This window comes from Montipora capricornis, chromosome 9 (genome assembly GCF_036669925.1).
Source record: "Montipora capricornis isolate CH-2021 chromosome 9, ASM3666992v2, whole genome shotgun sequence".
Classification (NCBI taxonomy): domain Eukaryota; kingdom Metazoa; phylum Cnidaria; class Anthozoa; order Scleractinia; family Acroporidae; genus Montipora; species Montipora capricornis.
In genome coordinates, this window is record NC_090891.1 from 9,581,936 (window position 1) to 9,588,453 (window position 6,518).

Here is a 6,518-nt window from a genome sequence, read left to right on the forward strand (position 1 = left end):
AGCAAAGATGATAATTTTTGGCAACAAAAACAAAGAATTTAACCTTGGAACTAAATGGAATCGCAGAGGAGATTTCTAAACCGCTTTTATTTTACGAAAGGTTAAAAAGCTCAAATCAGAAGCAATTAGGAGACGATTGTGTAACCGATGATAGTCTGAAAATACTTCAACACAAAAGCCGGGAAATGTCTTTCACGTCAAACATTTTCACCTCTCAAATACAAAACCTTTTCTTTGGAGTGACAACGATCTTAAGACCAGAACAAATATTAAAAGAGAACTGATTGTCGGTGAACTGATAATGGCTTGTTAAAAAACACCAAAAAGTGTAACATTTCGAAGTGCTTTGATGTTGTTCTTAACGATGGTAGGCTGAAAACATTAAAGGCCCTGTTAAAGTGCTTTAATGACGATCATCTTCCTTGGTTTTAATGCCAACTGAAAAATCCATTATTATCACTAAGGACAAAACAAAACGCGTTTGAAACAAATCTGTGACATCAGTTCCTACGAAGTCGTTATTGTTGATGAGCTTTGTAGCTTTGTGTGTTCCGGCAGAGTGCTGCCTGTTAAAATGTTGTTATCAATTGCATACCTCAAAGACACTTACACCAAAGCGGTCGTAGCGACACTGAAGAAGCATAAAGGCGGCAGAGTCAAAACTTAAGTAAGGTAAGGTATGGAGATTTACGACGATTTATTGACAGAGTAACCGCAGTTTTTAACAAATATTTCACCCCCTAGAAGGTTCTGCGAATTAGATAAGGTATTTCAGTTTTTTCTTTGCTTTTGCCTTGTCGACTCTGTTTCTGACGGTAAATACTAAGATTTGCAAAAATGAAACTGAATGCGAACGCGGCTTATTTTCGCCCCGGCTGAACTCTCTTTCAGTTAAAAATGATTTCTCCGTTTAGTCTAGTTGTGAAGTTGTGTGTTAATACTAGAGAGATTAATCATCACGTTTACGGTAAAAGGCAAACGTCGGACTAAAATTTGCGTTGTGCCAAAAATGGAAGAAACTCATTTGATATGAGCTCACTTCTTGTGCTTGTTAGCAGCAGGTATCAAGTAACTTTTGAAAACAGAGAGACGAGTTTGAATAAAATCATTTTCATGCTGTTATGACAAGCAGCAGCAGCAGCCCAATCCGCAGTTGTATAAGGACAGAACGGTTTTTGTTTGATGGCGGGAAATCAACCGTAAGAAACGCCAATCGTAGCGATAAAGCGCGCGAAAAGAGCGAGAAATCCCATTCAACTACGTTTCGATTGCTAATTTTGCCTCAGATTGGCTATAAGTATGGTGCGGTAGCTCATGATACGCCAGCTAAGCAAAAGAATCTCTTTGTTTTTTATTATGGGGCTCTTGCTATCACCAATGAGTACAACAAAACAGGTGTTTCTGGATAGGATTTTAGGTGACCCAAAGGAAAGGGAATTATGACATTGAGAGTGCAAGGCTATACCTATTTGACGGGAATTAAATAAAATTACGCGGAAGACGAAGTTTCCCGTTCTTTGTACCCAGTGAAAAGTTCTCAAGTTTGATGGCTCCTAAGACGAAAGGAACTTTGAAAAAATGCGCCTATACTCGCCTTGATTTCACCGGTGTTTTTATACAACTGAAAATTGATGAAAGATTCTCTTTTTTTGCCGAAAACATACTATAAAAAGACACAATAGAATCTCTTTGGAACCGCGGAATTGGCTCAGTGGGATGTCAAAGGCATTGGCAACAGGCTAAATAGTGTCTTGGAAAGTTCAAGAAACTAGAACGTAGCTAGAGAGGCAGACCAAACATTCATAGTATTTGTTCATTTGTACTTTTTCATCTGGTAGTGCTTTTACACAGCTGGTTTGCGACTCTGCATCTCTCAGGGTCCGCCATTCCCTTTCTAGTCTTCCTAATTCCTGATTTTTTTCGCAAATTGAGCAAAGAGACGACTAGATAATATCTTAGAAAACATGTGTAAACAATGATCTCACGGGAAGGAAGTAAATGTAAAAATTAAGCGGGAAAAGTTTGTCATTCACAAATCGTAAATAAATACATGCGACAGATCTTGATCTCCGATAAGAGAAAAGTGAACTGAACTGAGAAATCATGGAAGAGCAATGAAAAGTCTTCTTGTACGTTATTGCCCGAGGAGGCAGCCTAGAAGCCCCTGCGTAAAAAGGGACAATATGTAAATTATGTAAATTGGTAGATAGATATTGTATATGGAATTTGCTCAACCGAGCGTGCAAGGTGTTATTGGTATTGCTCAACCGGAAGCGCAAGGTGGTATCGGTATTATTCACCTAGTTCGCGAGGTGTTCTGGGTAACATGAGTCACAAGGCTGAAAGTCACAACGAACATCAATATCGGAGTGTTGTGGTTCGATTGAAGGTGAGTAATTTTCGAATATTTACAGCGATTCTTTTCACTTTGAAAATCATAGATTATAGGAGCGGATAGAAAATCATATTTCCTGCGTCAGAAAACAATTATTCAGGCACAAATCAGAAACAAGGGCGACGATTTGTCAGACACAAATCACAAACATAGGCGTCCGGCACACTCGGAAACAAATTGCTAGACGCAATCTCAGAAAGCAAAAGCGTAATCTCAGTATCAACATTTTCAAACAACCTTCGACCACATTTTCAACAGTTATTCACAGATAATAATAATAATAATAATAATAATAATAATAATAATAATAATAAAAAACTGCACACTTTATTTCCATGATAAAAATATTTACAAACATTAAAATATCTCCAAAAGGTAAGAACTATAAATTTACAAGCAATTAAGTATTTCTCTGTTTTAAAACTTCAAAAAAAAGAAAATAATAATAATAATAATGATAATAATAATAATAACAAACTTTATTGAGCACTCTTTCATACAAACTTGAATCTTACATGTATCTGGTAAAAATAAATAATAATAATGATAATGATAAAACTCAAATTAAATTAAAAATTTAAATGCCAGCGGTGGCGACATTAATCCGGCAATCGTCAAGAGAGTCTCCTATATTCCGGAAAGGTAATAATAATAATAATAATAATAATAATAATAATAATAATAATAATAATAATCAGCGATCCCAATATAATAACCGAGTTTTGTTCCTATTTTATGGTCAGTTCAAGGTACCGTGGCAAGAACCACGTGGATCAAAAAGATGACGACGAAATGTTGCCTTCTAATTAATATTCCTGAACATTCCTGTTTTACTATCATATTGTCAAGGCATTTGCCATAATTATGTAAATTGCTTTTCAATTGATAGCGTATTGGAAATTGAAAATAAATGCCCGTTAGTTGTTGCCCATCCTTTCCTTGTATCTTTCACTTTCATTTACCTACCTAATTACATGTAGCATGATATGAAGACATCACAATAGGGCCCTTTATACGAGAGAAAATAAGCCGCGGCTTACTCAGGCCGCGGCTTACATAAGACGCGAGCACCCTGTATAAATGGTACAAAATATACGTTCACGGCTTTCTCAAGCCGCAGCTTATCCTGGCTTTGGAGTTTATACTCGTATAAATAGTACCTTTCGCGTATTATGTACGCCGCGGCTTATTTTCTCTCGTATAAACGGCCCTAACGTGCAGCATATGTTAATTCGAAAACACCTCAACTGCCATCCATATTATCTTGGGCAGGGCAGACGTAGTGACAACTATTACTAGTGAGTAAAATAGATGGACTAAGAAAGTTAGTCTTTAAAGTCAGAAATAAACCAGTCTTTTGGTACACGACACGTACACAACACACCATAGGAGCCGCGACGGCTACGGCACTGAGGACATCTGCCTTAATACATTTCTTCGCCGCCGTTCTCTGCGAAATAATACTGACGTGAAGTAATCAAATTTAAGGTTTTGACGACGTGAGCTTACAACACTGAATCTTTCATCAGAGATTTTAAGAAACGACGACGGAGTTGCGGGCTCTAATAGGTATTTGGCGATCGCGATGATTCGATCTTGATCATGTTCACGGTACGATATGGCTGAATATTCTCAAGAGTCAGGTGATGGACTCTTGGTTTCCAATAATTAATTCGATTTGTATCAACGGTTTTGAATTGAAGATAGAGAATGAGCAAACCACTCTTGTAGGCTCAAGTTGTCGTTAAAACACCAAATTTCGTCTTTTTACATTGTTGTTTTATCGAGTATGGGTGAGAAATGTGCTAAAGTGTTCGCCGCACTTACAGCACCATCATTTTTATCCTTTGGGCCAATAAAATAACGGTTTTGTGGCGTTGTCGTTGCCGTAGCCATCGTCGTTCTTAAACTCCCTAACTTCTTTACTTCATAATGGCTTGAACCAATCCAATTGATTATAGACTACACTGATTGGAGTGTAATGTGAAGTGCGAGTTTTGTACCCCATACGAACCATGTGAGCTTTAGCCCTACTAGGGGAAATGGGCCCACACAAGGACAGAGAAAAACTCTGACCAGGGTGGGAATTGAACCCACGACCTTCGGGTTAGATCACCGCTGCTCTACCGACTGAGCTACGAGGTCAGACGGGAGCAGGCCGTGGGAACTGAAGATGTTGAAGTCACGGAAATGAACATGTACAAGTACAAGGAAGGATTACGTTTTTGTAAACGTTGGCCATGTAGGACTTTTATTTGAACAGACTTAACTGATTAGAGTGTAATGTGAAGTGCTAAGCTTCTACCCCAAATGAACCACGTGAGCGTTAGCCCTACTGATGAAAATGGGCCCACATATGGACAGAGAAAAACTTTGACCAGGGTGGGAAATGAATTATAGGATTGTCCATACGTGAAATACTTTAAGAAACATCAAGTTACATTTTGAATTGTGGTTGTCGTCTTTTCGTACATAATAGGAGACATCAAGCAGCTCACACTATGACGTGTCTGACATGTTTGTGTTTTCCTTTTGCATTTTCAGAATGAAGAAGAATATGATTGGAGTTTGCGTCATTTTGCTCGCGGTTTTATTCGATGTGTCTTATGGTTTGTCCCTCTGCCACCAGGGATGTGAGAACGACAACCTGGATTGCATCGACTTCTTCTGCGGCCAAGGAAATGAGGAGCAGTGCGTTCAATGCTCCGTTACTTATGCTGAATGCGTACAAGGGTGCCAAGGTTGATCAAAAGCTGTAAATCAAAAAGGAATTGACTGAGCTAGACTTTACGAGGACCGCGTCCGAAACGATTATTTAAATTTGTCGATTGATATCAAGTTCAAAACCTCAAATTGATTAAAGCAGTCAACTGCTATTGTTCGCTTGATTATTAAAATAGCACCAAGGGGGTAGGGGGTTCTTGGAGTGGCCATTACTCCCTTGTCCCTGTAGACCAGTTTGAGTGCACGATTCTTGTCCTCTCTTTTGTTATGGGGTTTGGGTTAGGGTTTTCCGGCGATCATTCATATTGCACCGGGTTGGTCTTCCTCACTCACTTGATGCCTATGTGTTTGTGCGACCTACCTACGCTACTGAGCAGTATGGCATCGCTTAATAACAATGGTCTTTAATTAAGTGTCAAGTCTTGTGGCTCTGGGGCACTCAACTCAAATCAAATCAAACGTTGGTTTTTGAGGAGAGGGGAAAACCAAATCGCATAGTAGAGAAAAAACAAGCTGAACCCACATGTGACGCTAGTCTGGGATTATTATTCGATCCTTTGCTCTCCAGCAATTCCAAACTGAAATCTGGTTCTCCTCTCAAGCATGACTTAAGAGATATAAGCGATAGATGGGCGTAAATTGAGTGGTTCATCGGTTGGATGCCGTTTCCATGAGATATTCAGGGCAACTCGGAGCATTCTGGTATAGATAGGTACGGTTGTTACACACAAGAACCGAAAAAGGCTTGTATATTCCCAGGTTTATTCCGTACAAAGAATCTTCTTAAAAACAGTACATAGTCAGCCAAACCACATGTATCAGTGTGACGTCGCGGTTTACCAGTCCTAAACGTCTTGCCGTTTTCGTGCGTCTTACTATAAATTTGTTCGCAATCAGCATATTTTTTACATCATAAAGCTCATTTTAAAGTCTTTTTCTCGATTGTCCATGCATATTTTCCATAAAAACAATACCGACATAACCGTGACTTGGCAGGGGTCCTTCTTCAAGATTGCTGCTGGGTTAGTTTAGCTTGTCTATGGCCACCTTGGCTTTCCCTCACATTATTTTTACTCAGGCTGCCTCTTAGATTATGTGAATAAGCAATCCACTGTAAACGGATACATAGGGAAGTTCTCCTGATAGGCAATTGATTGAACCATTCTTATCGAAAGATATACATTCAAGTTTCCCGGTTTGTTTGCATACAAACCCGACAACTTTAGCCGCTCGCTCTCGACTTTGCAGAAGCAGGCCGGGTAGGCTTGATGAAGGCACCGATAGGACAATATCATCATAATAGTCAGCGTCAGTAACAGTTCTACTAGCAGTTTGAGTCAGTAAGATTTGGTCTTGGCCCATGCATTTTACCGTATTATCTAAATTTAAAATACGGATC

At 39.1% G+C, this 6,518-nt stretch overlaps 1 long non-coding RNA gene across 1 annotated transcript; it reads left to right on the plus strand.

Annotated features, from left to right (window-relative positions):
* Positions 1–505: 505 nt before the first annotated feature.
* On the plus strand, positions 506–5,271 carry LOC138016758 (uncharacterized). Its single transcript, XR_011125868.1, has 2 exons — positions 506–672; positions 4,940–5,271. It is a non-coding gene; the product is annotated as an uncharacterized lncRNA (long non-coding RNA).
* Positions 5,272–6,518: the final 1,247 nt, after the last annotated feature.